The sequence below is a fragment of the Amblyraja radiata genome, chromosome X (genome assembly GCF_010909765.2).
Source record: "Amblyraja radiata isolate CabotCenter1 chromosome X, sAmbRad1.1.pri, whole genome shotgun sequence".
In the NCBI taxonomy this organism is placed as follows: Eukaryota; Metazoa; Chordata; class Chondrichthyes; order Rajiformes; family Rajidae; genus Amblyraja; species Amblyraja radiata.
The window spans coordinates 8,506,040-8,522,061 of record NC_045999.1 but is presented as its reverse complement, the minus strand read 5'-3'; the positions used below and the strand labels follow the sequence as shown (position 1 = coordinate 8,522,061).

The 16,022-nt window shown below is 46.7% G+C and overlaps 1 protein-coding gene across 3 annotated transcripts in view; it reads right to left on the bottom strand.

The window, feature by feature from the left end:
• LOC116968153 (mucosa-associated lymphoid tissue lymphoma translocation protein 1-like) overlaps positions 1-16,022 on the bottom strand; it is a 90,698-nt gene that overhangs the window by 62,727 nt on the left and 11,949 nt on the right. The window lies entirely within an intron of this gene.

The window sequence follows — 16,022 nt, the reverse complement described above, 5'->3', positions numbered from 1 at the left end:
AGTTACTCCCAACGCATTGTGCCTTGCATATACATGAGAAGGTTTCATTTCTCTGCGCCCACTTGTTTCATAATACAAGAGTCGTAAACCCAAGGCCTTACATTTCTATTGCAAATACGAAGACATTTGAAGACGTCACCAGTGGAATGTCCCAGGCTACTCATAGAAATATAATGTTCTTCTCCTTGTAGAAACAAGGAACTGCAGATGCTGGTTAATAATAATAATAATAATAATTTTATTTATAGAGCACTTTAAAAACAAACATAGTTGCAACAAAGTGCTGTACATCACTAATCATTGACAAAAAAGTTAATACCCACCAATAATAACAATTAAAAGATGGAGTAAGTAAAGATATTCAAAATAAAGAAATATTAAAAACACTAAAAACAGGAGCAAAGTCTCATGCATGGTCAAAAGCCAGGGAGTATAAATGTGTTTTAACACTGGCTTTGAAGATGGACAGTGAGGGGGCCTGTCTGACGTGCAACGGCAGAGCGTTCCAGAGTGCCGGAGCAGCGACAGAGAAGGCTCTATCCCCTCTGAGCTTCCGCTTAGACCTCGGTACCTCCAGGAGCAGCTGATCAGCATTAATGCACAAAAGGACACAAAATGCTGGAGTAACTCAGCAGGTCAGGCAGCATCTATGGAGAACATGGATCGGTGATGCTTTGGGTCGAGAGCCTTCAGACTGATTGTGAGGCCGGGGGGGGGGGGGGGGGGGGGGGGGGAAGAGGGGGGAAGTGGGGGTAGAACCACCAACTCCAATCTGCCCTCCTTGCCTGCGTCTACCTATTCCCCGTCACTCTTCATCCTGCCTCTCCCAGTCTGACGAAGGGTCTCGACCCTAAAACATCACCCATCCACGTTCTCCAGAGATACTGCCTGACCCGCTGAGTTACTCCATAAATAGATGAATAGATAGATAAATAAAGAAATATTAAAAAACAAGGGCGGAACGGTGGCACAGCGGTAGTGTTGCTGCCCCACAGCGCCTGGAGACCCAGGTTCAATCCTGACTACAGATGCTGTCTGTACGGAGTTTGTACGTTCTCCCCATGACCTGCATTGGTTTATCTCTGAGATCTTCCGTTTCCTCCCACACTCCAAAGACATATAGGTTTGTAGGTTAATTGGCTTGGTGTAAATGTAAAATTGTCCCTTGTGTGTGTATGTAGGATAGTGTTAGTGCGCGGCGATCGCTGGTCGGCATGGACCCTGTGGGTCGAAGGGCCTGTTTCCGCGCTGTATCTCTAAACCAAACAAAAAAAAACGAAACCAGCCAAAAACACACAGGCTTCCTTCCACCTGTGGCTCTGAGACATCTACCGTAAGATCGAATAGGAGCCGTTAGAATTAGGAATTGAAACAAAAGGCCAATCTTTCTGTTGGAAAGAGAAATCCCAGTTCTTCATCTGCCTTATTTAAAATGATTCGTTTGAAACCACATTTCCAAAACCAGCCCCTTTTAATTAAAACAGGAAAAGCAAGTTTCACAGGGGATGCAAGAAACGGTATTTGGCAGCTTTGATCACTAGGTTAATATTAGTCGACATGATGCAATAGAACTTTATTTATCCCAGGAGGGAAATTGATCTGCCAACTGTCATAAAACACAAGATACATGAAATTAAAGTGACGAGTGGAAAGGTGTGGGTGGGGAGGGTGGGGAGTCAGTCTACCCCACCACAGAAGGGGGAGGAGTTGTACAGTTTGATAGCCACAGGGAAAAAGAATCTCCTGTGGCGTTCTGTGCTGCATCTTGGTGGAACCAGTCTGTTGCTGAAGGTGCTCCTCAGGTTGACCAGTGTGTCTCTCTCTCTTGGAAAGAGTGTGGCCAGTGGTCACGGGATGTTCAATTGATTATTAGGTGGACAAAAGTGCTGGAGAAACTCAGCGGGTGCAGCAGCATCTATGGAGCGAAGAAAATAGGCAACGTTTCGGCCCAAGTCGTCATCCAGAGAATTTGTCATCCTTAAATCTCAACAGCTTACCTTGTACCATTTCCATAATAATGCTAGGCACACAAAAATGCTGGAGAAACTCAGCGGGTGCAGCAGCATCTATGAAGCGAAGGAAATAGGTGCTGCTGCACCCGCTGAGTTTCTCCAGCATTTTTGTCTACCTTCGATTTTCCAGCCTCTGCAGTTCCTTCTTAAATATTCAATTTATTATTATTTGAACTTGAAGCCAGTGGAATCAAATTTCATTGATGGAGTTTGACATATACATCACACAGAAACACATCAAGGTGTGAATTTCCAGCTCAAAGAATTCCGTTAGCAACTGCTTAGTTCAGTTCAGTTTTGTTTATTGTCACGTGTTCCGAGGTACAGTGAAAAGCTTTTGGTTAATGCTAACCAGCCAGTGGGAAGATAATACATGATTACAATCGAGCCATTCGCAATGTGCATGATAAGGGAAGATTGCTTAGTGCAAGGCAAAGCCAGTACAGTCTGCTCTCTGGTTGTGGTAGGATGATAACAGCTGAGAAGAAACTGTCCCTGAATCGGGAGGTGTGGCTTTTCACACTTCTATACCTTTTGCCTGATGGGAGAGGGGGAGAAGAGGGGGTCAGTGGAGTGCCATGGACACAGGATGGGCTCCCCACACTGTCAGAGTGGTGGGGGAGGGGGAGGGGGGGGGATAGAGACAGAGACGGAGACGGAGACAGACACAGAGGGGAGACAGACAGACACACAGAGACAGCCAGACACACACACACACACACACACACACACACACACACACACACACACACACACACACACACACACACACACACACACACACAGGGACAGTCAGGCACATAGGGACAGACACACACACACACACAGACACACATTGACAGGGACAGACAGACACACACACAGCCAAACACACAGAGACAGACACAGTCAGAACACATAATGAGACAGACACACACACACACACACACACACATACAGACAAACACACAAAAACAGACACACACAGACAGAAACATACACAGAGACAGACACACAGGCAGACAGACAGAGACAGACAGAGACAGACAGATGACACCAAAGGCCAGGCTATTCAGTTGGCTGGACAATATTCACAGAGACTGCTAAGTGCATCCATCCATCCATGGGTATCGGACGTACACACTGAGCTTCTCACCTCTCTCCCCACCCCTGACCATGGAGTCGAGCACCACCCTGTAACAGCTGCTGAGTTATGGGGCTGGATGCACTTCCTATCTGGCCCCTCTGCATTATGTCAACAACACTCATTGCAATCTACAGGTCCCAGTCAGGTCAATAAAAGGATTGTTTAGGTTAGGCAAGTTTGATGTTCACTCTCTTTATTGGTTGTTTATTAGGTTAGGCATGATTTTTATTTGACTGTTCATTAGTGTTACACACATATATGTGTGTGTGTATGTATGTGCGTATGTATATACTCATACGCACAAAAAGCTGGAGTAACTCAGTGGGACAGGCAGCATCTCTGGAGAGAAGGAATGGGTGACTTTTCGGGTCGAGTCCCTTCTTCAGTCACACACACATATATATCATACGTAAATATATATATATATATACACACACATATATATATATACACATATATATACGTACATATATACATACATATATACATACATATATACACACACATATATATAATGTGCACATTACACACACATATATCATACACACATATATATACGCATATATATGTACATATATATATATACATATACACATGTATATAATGTGCACATTACACATACACACACACATATACATACACACATTCACACACATACACACATTTATTATATATATATATACACACACACACATATATATATATATATATATATATATATATATACACACACATATATATACACACACACACACACACACACACACACACACACACACACACACACACACACACACACACACATATATATATACTATTTTCCTTTTGAGATGATGTGGATGAATACAATTGCAAGCATGGAGGTCCTCTGGAGGTCAGCAGTCAAGCCAGCCATGTAAACATGTTTGTGCAGTTTCGTGTCCAGCTCCCATGACCTTCTGACTCAAAGACACAGCTGACGCTAACCAATGGCAACTTCCTGTTGTGGAAAGTGTGACTTAACTCTCATCATTGGGATTCTTTTCTCTCTCTCTCGCTGCGTTGCGATCGTCCGTGAGGTGCAGCGTTACCCGCCGTGTGGGAGCATTAAATATTCTCCGTAGAAGCAATGCCAATAACAGCTGCAGACAGACTGAGGAAGGGTCTCGACCTGAAACGTCACCCATTCCTTCTCTCCAGAGATGCTGCCTGTCCCGCTGAGTTACTCCAGTGTCTATCTTCTTTGTAAACCAGCATCTGCAGTTCCTTCCTACCAATAACAGCTGTGTTTAAAGCCCATGCGTTACTGATCGGTTCTGCCTCTGCCCACAGACCATGACCGGGCAAACAAAAATCCTTCCCCTGCAACCGCAGGAGATGTCCCATGCAACCGCATCAACTGTCCCTATACCTCCCCCCTCGACTCCGTCCAGGGACCCCGACAGTCCTTTTAGGTTAGGCAGAGGTTCACTTGCACCACCTCCAACCTTATCTACTCTATCCTTTCTTCAAGATGTGGACATCGGCGAGACCAAACATAGACTGGGCGATCGTGTCACTGAAAACCTTCGCTCAGTCCAACTGGATCTACCTGATTTCCCAGTTGCTAAACACTTTAATTCTCCTTCCCATTCCCACACTGACCTTTCTGTCCTAGGCCTCCTCCATTGTCAGAGTGAGGCCAAATGCAAACTGGAGGAACGGCATCTCATATTTCGCTTGGGCAGCTTACAGCCCAGTGGTTTGACTCTTGATTTCTCAAACTTCAAGTAACCCCTGCATTTCCTCTCTCTCCATCCCTTCCCCACCCAAGTCACACCAGCTTCTCGTTCTCACCCAGCAAACCGTTAACAATGGCCTGTTTCCATTTATCATCATTACTTTGTTGCATATCTTTCATTCATTTGTTCGTTTCTCTTGACATCATCGATTATATCTCTTGTTTCCCTTTCCTATGACTTTCAGGTCGACCCGAAACGTCACCCATTCATTCTCTCCAGAGATGCTGCCTGTCCCGCTGAGTTACTCCAGCTTTTTGTGTCTATCTCCGGTTTAAACCAACATCCGCAGTTCCTTCTTAAACAAAAGAAAAACTTCCCGATTTGAAAGAAAAATATCCAAACTTCAAATACTGGAAATCCAAAACAAATATTAAAAAAGCCGGAAATGCTCAGCAGGCCAGGCCGCATCAGTGGGAAGAGAAACAAAGTCAATGTTTTAGGTCAGAGAAAAAAAAATAGACAAAGTGCTGGAGTAACTCTGCGGGTCAGGCAGCATTGCTGGAGAATATGGATAGATGACATTTGGGGCAGGATCCTTCTTAGACAGGTCGGAGATTCTTTGTCCGAACGCATGTGACATCCGTAGAAGGGTCCCCTTAATTTTGGTTGATGGTTAATCCAGAGATGCTGCCTGTTCTGCTTTTTGTGTCCATGTTCGGTGTAAACCAGCATCCGCACTTCCTTCCTACAATTATATTTGTAGGTTAATTACCTTCTGCAAATTTAACCCTCGTGTGTAGGATATAGAACTGCTGTGAATGGGTGATCGATGGTCGGCATGGACTTGGTGGGCCGAAGGGCCTGTTTCCACGCTGCATCTCCAAGCTAAGGTCATCATAAGGTCATAAGTGATAGGAGTAGAATCAGGCCATTCGGCCCATCAAGCCTACTCCGCCATTCAATCGTGGCTGATCTATCTCTCCCTCAAAACCACATTCTCCTGCCTTCTCCCCATAACCTCTGACACACGTACTAATCAAAAATCTATCTATTTCTGCCTTCAAAATATCTACTGACTTGGCCTCCACAGGACATTCCACAAGACATTTCTCCTCATCTGCTTCCTACAAGAACGTCCTTTAATTCTGAGGCTATGACCACTGGTCCTAGACTCTCCTACTAGTGGAACCTCTCCACAACCATTCTATCCAAGCCTTTCACTATTCTGTATGTTTCAATATTGTCCCCCCCCCTCTTTCTGAACTCCAGCGAGTACAGGCCCAGTGCGGACAAACGCTCAACATAGGTTAACCTCCTCGTTCTTGTAAACCTCCTCTGGACCTTCTCCAGAGCCATAACATCCTTCCTCAGATATGGTGCCCAAAACTGCTCACAATATTCCAAATGCGGCCTTACCAGCGCCTTATAGTGCCTCAACATTACATCCCTGTTTTTGTACACAACCCCTCTTGAAATAAATGCTAGCATTGAGTTTGCTTTCCTTACGATATGATAGAACTATTTATCCCAGGAGAGAAATTGATCTGCCTACTGTTATAAAACACAAAATGCATGAAACATGAAACTAAAGTGACGAGTGGAAAGGATTGGGGGTGTGCAAAGATTGGGGAGGGGGGGGAGTCAATCTACCCCATGGCAGAAGGGGGAGGAGTTGTGCAGTTTGATAGCCACAGGGAAGAAGGATCTCCTGTGGCGTTCTGTGCTGCATCTTGTTGGAACCAGTCTGTTGCTGAAGGTGCTCCTCAGGTTGACCAGTGTGTCATGGAGGGGGTGAGCTGTATTGTCCAGGATGCTCCGCAGTTTGAGGAGCATCTTCCCCTCCAAGACCAACCTCCCGTGAATCCAACTCCAACTCCGCCCCCAGGACAGAGCCGGCCTTCCCGATGAGTTTGTTGATCCTATTGGCATCCGCGGCCTTCGCCTGCTGCCCCAGCACACGGCAGTGAAGAAGATGGCACTGGCAACCACCAATTAATAGAACATCTGCAGCATCTTACTGCAGATGTTGAAGTAGCGGAGCCTTCTAAAAAAATACAGCCGGCTCTGTCCCTTCTTGTACAGGGCCTCAGCGTTCCTGGACCAGTCCAGTTTACTGTCCAGGTACACTCCAAAGTATTTGTACTCCTGGTAAACTGCACATCCACACCATTGATGGAGACAGGGGTGTTCCTCTCCTCCTAAACTCCACCATTAACTCCTTAGTCTTGTCGGCGTTGAGCTGCAGGTGATTTAGCCCACACCACTCAACAAAGTCGTTGACGACACACACCTCTGTATTCAGCTTCTGTATCAGCCTCACTGATGCAGCCCACAATTGCAGAGTCATCTGAAAACTTCTGCAGGCGGCAGGAGTCCGAGTTTTAACTGAAGTCCGCAGCGTGAATGGTGAAGAGGAAGGGAGAGAGGATCATCTCCCGTGGGGCCCCTGTGTTGCTCACCACCATGTTCGAGACACAGTTCCGTGGCCAATTACTACCGATTCTTTACTGGCTTTGCTGGTCAACTCCTGGATCAAGGAGGTAATATTGAAGTCGGGCAGGTTGAAGAACATCATGGAGGCCTCACATAATGCAGGTAGTGCACCCATGATGATAGGGTGTGGACAATGAATCAGGCTGCAGTCATACCACTCAAGTCAAGTCAAGTCAAGTTTGTTCGTCACATACACATACGAGATGTGCAGCGAAATGAAAAGTGGCAATGCTCGCGGACTTTGTGCAAAAAGACAAACAAACAAACAACCAAACAAACAAACAGAATGGAACAGAATCACATATTCTTTTACATATGAAATATTGTGGGCGGAAGGAAAAAGGGAAAAAAACAGCAATTTAAAAAAAAAGCAGTAGAGTGGTACGGTAAAGTTAGTCCCTGGTGAGATAGGAGTTTATAGCCCTAATGGCCTCTGGGAAGAAACTCCTTCCCAACCTCTCCATTCTCACCGCATGGCAACGGAGGCGTTTGCCTGACCGTAGCAGCTGGAACAGTCCGTTGCAGGGGTGGAAGGGGTCTCCCATGATTTTATTGGCTCTGGAGTTGCACCTCCTGATGTATAGTTCCTGCAGGGGGGCAAGTGAAGTTCCCATAGTGCGTTCGGCCGAACGCACTACTCTCTGCAGAGCCTTCTTGTCCTGGGCAGAGCAATTCCCAAACCAGATTGTAATATTTCCGGACAAGATGCTTTCCACAGCCGCTGAGTAGAAGCACTGGAGGATCCTCGGAGACACTCTGAATTTCCTCAATTGCCTGAGGTGGTAAAGGCGCTGCCTTGCCTTACTCACGAGTGCTGCGGCGTGTGATGTCGCTAGTACAACACGCTATGCTAGTTTTGTCAACACTGCATGGCTATTACAGCAACCCCTTGCCTGGTAGTATTATGTGGGCTGAGAAAGGTGGTTTACATTACAGCGACAGGTTTAATAGATTCCCTCAACCATTTTAGATGACAAAAAAAAAGTATTAATAAAGTAGCGGTGGAGGAATTACTTCCTCTGGTGGAAAACATGCAGATGAAAGAGTCGGTAACATTAGTAGGCCCAAAGTGCTGGAGTAACTCAGCGGGTCAGGTAGCATCTCTGGAGAAGCTGGTGGTCTTTCTGCAAAATTATGGCCTGGTGGTCGTCTGTGGTGTCATGGTCCGGGGGTGTGTGTCCGGGGGCCGGGGAACATGGATAGGTGACGTTTCAGGTCAGGACCTTTCTTCTAAGTCTGATGAAAGGTCCCTCCCCGAGACGTCTTCTATCCCATTCTCTTCAGAGATGCTGCTGACCCAGTAGAGATACTTCAGCATTCGGTGTCCAGCTTTGGTAGAAACCAGCATCAACAGTTCATTTATGTCACATCATGTTAGGATAATACAAGTTGGGTTTCTGAGGACGAGCACTTCAACCAAATGGGTGGGAGATTGCAACCTTCTCGTGATCCACTAATCCAATCAACCCCACGTGCACAAACAAATAGATCAAATAGAACAAGTTGACCTGCAACTTTAGGCTGTGCACGCCATATGCAAGAAGAAGACTTCATTCAAAAATGGTGGGAATCTGGAACAGGGGCAAAGTTGAAAGGGGCAGCGAGGGTGGGTGAGTGCCTGGAACACACTGCCAGGAGTGGCGTTGATGAGGCCACATCAGTGGCATTTGAAAGACTATTAGATTGGCGTATAGATATGTAGCGAATGGAGGGTTATGGGTTACGTACAGGTAGATACTTGATGGTCTTGGCACCGTGCTTGGCAGAGACATGATGGGCCGAAGAGCCCGTTCTTGTGCTGTACTGCTCCATGTTCTAAACCTGGAGGCTGGCAATCAATTGAATGTTTTTGTAATGAGACTGTTGAATTTTCACAGCTGGTAGTTTATTAACCAGAGCGGGCGCGCCGCGCACACACACACATACACGCACACACGCCACAAATGAATAAACAGGATGACTGCTGCCCATTCTGACGAAGGATTTATGGCAAAGTGTCAGGCTAAACATCTGTCCTATTTTAGCCGCTGTTTGAGATAATGATTCCGTAAGGTTTCGGGTTGTGTCTCATTTTACACCCACAACTCATTTAAATTACATTTAGAACACATGTAGGACAGTACAGGAACAGGCCCTTCGGCCCACAATTTCTATGCCGAGCATGAAACCAAGGCCGACTACAAAACAATAACTTGTACGAAGGAACTGCAGATGCTGCTTTAAACGGTGGAAGGGTCTCGACCCGAATCGTCACCCATTCCTTCCCTCCAGAGATGCTGCCTGACCCGCTGAGTTACTCCAGCTTTTTGCGTCATACTTGGCGTGAAGAAGCATCTGCAGTTCCTTCCTACACAGATACAAGGCTAGTTAGTACCTTCTATATAGCTGTAACTTTGATGTGCAGGAAGGAACTGCAGATGCTGAGAGAAGGAATGGGTGACATCCTCAGGAGGGTCGTTTCTCGACCTGAAAAGTCTCCCATTCCTTCTCTCCAGAGATGCTGCCTGTCCCACTGAGTTACTCCAGCTTTTTGTGAGTAACTTTGATGTAACTTTTAGATTTACTTTGGCTGAGGCATGAAATTAGTGACTGTATTTCAAAGTCCCTTCATAGAAAAAAAAAAATAGGTGCAGGAGGAGGCCATTCGGCCCTTCGAGCCAGCACCGCCATTCATTGTGATCATGGCTGATCGTCCCCTAACTGATCATGACATACTGCGATCTCGAAAGGTGCTGTGGAAATAAATGCATTTCTCTTTATTTAAGACTCGATGATGCTTTGCCAAATGAACGCTGCCTTACCCGACTTATCCCTAGGTTGCAGGGTTAAGGTTTTTTCAAACCGTTCCTCCCAGTTCATCCTCCTCGTGGCTACAAACTCCTCAGCTTCCCTCTGCCGCACCTTCTGAAGGCAGCGGGTGCCGCCACATCTTGCCGAGCTCAGTCCGTGAACAGGGAGTCACCGCTGTGTCATGAAAAGAAGCACTCCTGACATCGCCTCTCTCACACACCAGTCGCTCGGCAGCTCAGCCTCCAGAATGATCCAGCAGGATAGGAGAAGTAAAAGCAAACGACTTAACCACACGTATTAGTTTGTAGAGACACGCACACAGGGCCAGGCCCCAACGTGGAAAAGTCCCTAGAGTTCCACCACCTTCCCCAACAGTCACTACACATGATAGACACAAAGTGCTGGAGTAACTCAGCGGGACGGGCAGCATCTCTGGAGGGAAGGAATGGGTGACGTTTCGGGTCGAGACCCTTCTTCAGACTGATCAGTCAAGCGTCACCCATTCCTTCTCTCCAGAGATGCTGCCTGACCCGCTGAGTTACTCCAGCATACTCCAGTTTATCTCCAGTGTAATCCAGCATCTGCAGTTCCTTCCTACACAGCAGCGATTAGCAGCTGGCTTGAAATATATAAAAAATACCAAATTAATAGCAGATACTGTGGTTTTCGACAATTGAAAGCGACAATTGTGTGATTTGCAGCTGGCTTCAAAAATGTGTATATTTTAATTGGTTCATCCTATGCAAATTTGACCAAAAGTGATACGAGGGACTTTCGATGCAGTCAAATGTGACCAGACGCGTGCTTTTTGCTCAGCATTCAGGATGCATTGTGAAGGACGGCACTGTTTTAGGGGCAGCACGATGGCGCAGTGGTAGAGTTGCTGCCCCACAGCATCAGGGACCAGGTTCCAACCACGGCCGTTGTCCGTGTAGCACCGTGTCCAGTGCGGCACAGAACCGCTGGCCTCACAACGCCAGAGACCTAGGTTCGATCCCAACCTCAGAGTGCTGTCTGTGTGAAATTTGCACGTTCTCCCTGTGACCACGTATGTATCCTCCACGTGCTCCAGTTTCCTCCCACATCCTAAAGACGTGCAGGTTTGTAGGCTAATGAGCTTCTTTAAAATTGACTCTAGACTCAAACAGAGTGGAAATAGGTGAATCGGTCCAAGTTACCCACGCCGACCAACATGTCCCATCTAAGGTAGACAAAAGTGCTGGAGAAACCCAGCGGGTGCAGCAGCATCTATGGAGCGAAGGAAATAGGCAACGTTTCGGGCCGAAGCCCTTCTTCAGACTGATGTAGGGTGGGGGGGGGGGGGAATGGGGGGGATGGGGAGAAGAAAACGAAGAAGAGGAGCCCGAGGGCTGAGGGAGAGCTGCGAAGGGGAGGAGACAGCAAGGGCTACCAGAAATTGGTGAATTCAATGTTTATGCCACTAGGGTGCAGACTGCCCAAGCGGAATATGAGGTGTTGCTCCGCAAAATTTCCAGTGGTCCTCACTCTGGCCATGGAGGATTTGGAATGGGAGGGGGAGTTGAAGTGCTGAGCCACCGGGTTAGTTAATGCAAGCCTACACATGGTCTCACCGATGGAGATCAGCTGACATCTAGAGCAGCGGATGTAGATGTCCCATCTACACTAGTCCCGCCTGCCTATGTTTGGTCCATATCCTTCTAAACGTATTCCATCCATGTACCTCCTAAACGTTGCGATGGTACCCGACTCAAATACCTCCTCTGACAGCTTGTTCCAGACACCCACCACCCTTAGTGTAAAACAGTTACCCCTCAGATTCCTATTAAATCTTTCCACTTCACCTTAAACCTATGACCTCTGGTACCCAATTCCAAATGTGTAAGGAATGGATGAGAATACGGGATAACTAGAATGGACAGGTGATCGATAGTTGGTGCTGACTCGGTGGGCCGAAGGGCCTGTTTCCATGCTGTATCTCCAAACTAAACAAATAAAACCAGCAGTAAAATGGGTCACGACTGCATATAGATCCATAGACAATCAGTACAGCCACAGGCCCCTTGGACCATGGTGTTTTAGTTTTCGTTTTTTTTAGAGATACAGCGCGGAAACAGGCCCTTCGGCCCACCGAGTCCGTACCGACCAGCAATCCCCGCAGATTAACACCATCCTACACACACCAGGGGCAATTTTTTTACACTTATACCAAGCCAATTAACCTACAAACCTGCATGTCTTTGGAGTGTGGGAGGAAACCAAATATCTTGGGGGAAAAACCCAAAGTGGTCACGGGGAGAACGTACAAACTCCAGCACCCGTAGTCAGGATTGAACCCAGGTCTCTGGCACTACAAGCACTGTAAGGCAGCAACTCTACCTCTGCGCCACTGTGCCACCTCCACCGTGCAGACCATCAGGAAGCTATTTATCAATACTCCATAACCAGATTAGGTTCATAGCTTTCGATGCCTGGGTGATCAAAATGCTTGTCCTTCATATAATGTGGTGACCAGGAGCATGCACTGAATTTAAGGTGTGGCCAAACCATCGTTTTGTAAAGTTGTTATAAAATTTGACTTGCTTTGTCATAGTGTTTGTCTGACATTGCACATTTTTTAGTCTGAAACACCCATTTTTTTGTTTAAGGCTGGACTTTAAATTATCATTACTAACGTGCCTCCTTAAGGCACTCTCATTCAAATGAGGATTTATTTCACAGATGTGACAAATAAATCTGTCATCACATTATTATTAGTCATGCATATATTGAGGTCACAAAGTACTTGAGTAACTCAGCGGGTCAGGCAGCAAACCTGGAGAAAAGGAATAGGTGACATTTTGGGTCAGAACCCTTCTTCAGAACTAAAGTTGCGGAGTGGGGTGGTGGTGGTGGTGGTGGGGGGGGGGGGGGGGGAGGGGGAGGGGGGGGGGGGGAAGGGAAGGGAGGGGAACTGGAGGTAGGAAAATCTCTGGAGAACACGGAAAGGCGACATTTCAGGGCATTACAGACCAGAGAAGAAGACTGAAGAACGGTCCCGACACACTGAGTCACTCCAGCATTTGTGTCTTTTTTTTTGTTGCAAACCAGCATCTGCAGTTCCCCACCCAAGTTTCACCAAGTACTAGTTTCAACATCGTCTTGTTGAGTCTCATTGTCTGTAACTCATTTTCACCCGGCCCACAGCTAAAACTGGCCTATCTCCTTCATCATTGTTATTGTTTTTTTTTGCAAATCTTTCATTCATTTGTTCTATTTTAGGACCGAGATGAGGAAAACATTTTTCACACAGAGAGTGGTGAATCTCTGGAATTCTCTGCCAAAGAAGGCAGTTGAGGCCAGTTCATTGGCTATATTTAAGAGAGAGTTAGATGTGACCCTTGTGGCTAAAGGGATCAGGGGGTATGGAGAGAAGGCAGGTACAGGATACTGAGTTGGATGATCAGCCATGATCATATTGAATGGCGGTGCAGGCTCGAAGGGCCGAATGGCCTACTCCTGCACCTATTGTCTATATATCTCTATATCATCGTCTATATCTCCCGTTTCCCTTTCCCCTGTCTCACTGAAGAAGGGTTTCAATCCGAAACATCACCTATCCCTTTTCTCCAGAGATGCTGACTGACCCACTGAGTTACTCCAGCTTTTTGTGTTGATCTTTGGTTCTTTGTTTCAACATTGAGGTCTCCAGATTCACTATGTGCTACCTGATACTTTTTGCATGTTAAAATGTCTGCATTCATCCTCCAACCACAGTCGTTCCTTGTCTGTCGACCATCACAGAGACACACAATTGCAATCATTCACATAGTGAGCCAATGTAGTGATGGTAATTCTACTTAACATCAAGGGAGGGCAATTAGATTCCTGTTTAGTGATACAGCACAGTAACAGGCCCTTGGGCACACCAACCAGCGGTCCCCGCACACCAACATTATCCTACACACACTCGGGACAATTTACACTTATACCAAGCCAATTTGAGAATAAGGGTTAAGCCGTTTAGAATGGAGATGAGGAAAAACTTTTTCACACAGAGAGTTGTGAGTGTGGAATTCTCTGCCTCAGAGGGCAGTGGAGGCCGGTTCTTTCAAGAGAGAGCTTGATAGGGCTCAGGGGATATGAGGAGAAGGCAGGAACAGCGGAGTCAGGGGATATGAGGAGAAGGCAGGAACAGCGGAGTCAGGGGATATGGGGAGAAGGCAGGAACAGGGTACTGATTGTGGATGATCGGCCATGATCACATTGAATGGCGGCGCTGGCTCGAAGGGCCGAATGGCCTACTCCTGCACCTATTGTCTGTTGTCAATTAACCGACAATCCTGCGCGCCTTTGGAGTGTGGGAGGAAACCGGAGATCCCGGAGAAAACCCACGCAGGGCACGGGGAGAACATACAAACTGGAGTAACTCAGCGGGACAGGCAGTTTCTCTGGAGAGAAGGAGTGGGTGATGTTTCGGGTCGAGACGAGACGACCCGAAACGCCACCCATTCCTTCTCTCCAGAGATGCTGCCTGTCCCGCTGAGACAGTTACTCCAGCTTTTTGTGTCTATCTTCAGTCTAAATCAGCATCTGCAGTTCCTTCTGACACTGTACAGACAGCACCCGTAGTCAGGATCGAACCCGTGTCTCTGGCACTGTGAGGCAGCAGATCTACCGCTGCGCCACCATGCCACCCCTTTTAGTTGGAGATTGGTTTTCAAGTGGCACAAGTATTACTTTGTACCCAAGATCCCAGACGGGAGTGTCGTATCGATCTCACCGCATCACAGACTCGCAAGCATTCCTTTGTTATCTTTGGAATTGCAAATAAGAGTTGACCAACAGTGACACAGATTAGCAGTGACCAGCCTTGCTTCTGACCATGTCCTGCAGAAAAGCTCATTGCTGAGTTACGCAGTTTCTGGAGTCCTGAACCAGGGGCCACAGTTGAAGAACAAGGAGTAAGCCATTTAGAACGGAGACGAGGAAACACTTTTTCTCACAGAGAGTGGCGAGTCTGTGGAATTCTCTGCCTCAGAGGGCGGTGGAGGCCAGTTCTCTGGATGCTTTCAAGAGAGAGCTAGATAGGGCTCTTAAAGATAGCAGAGTCAGGGGATATGGGGAGACGGCAGGAACGGGGTACTGATTGGGGAGGATCAGCCATGATAACATTGAATGGTGGTGCTGGCTTGATGGGCCGAATGGCCTACTCCTGCACCTATTGTCTGTTGTCCATTCTCATTTTCGACATAAACCAGCATCTGCGGTTCCTTCCTAAACTAAACTGATGATTGGAAACGACTTTTAGAGTACAGATCAAAGACCAACAATGTATAAAATTGGGCAGGTAAAAGCTTCATACGTAAAAGCACACAGATTAGTGACAACAAATGTTAACTCCTTAGTTACTTCAGGAACAGGGAAGTTTACCCTTACAAAGAAGTGACAGAACAATGATGCAAATACTTTTGGTTCCATCTTCACAGACAATGCAAAGAGTTTCCCAGAATAGATGAGGAAACACGTGGAATGAAAAGGAGGAAGTAAAGGAATTAAAGAAAAAGTCTGATTTTATTAATGGCACAGAATCGGATAAACCTCCAGGACCAGACAAGCTGCATTCCAAAGCACCGAACAAGGTCGCCATGGAAACCCCCGGATGCTTTGGTCAGCATTTAATCAAATTCTGTACGCAGTATCGAATAGTTTGAAGATAGACACAAAATGCTGGAGGAACTCAGCGGGTCGAGGCAGCACCTCTGAAGAGAAGGAATGGTTTCGGGTCGAGACCTTTCATCAGAATAATTCGAACACTTTGGGAGATGGTAAATGAATCACACAATCTTCAAAACAAGAAGGTAAAACCAGTAAACCAGTGATGGGTTACTCATTAGTGGGAGGGGAAATACGGGAACATGCTTAGTGGGAGGGGAAATACGG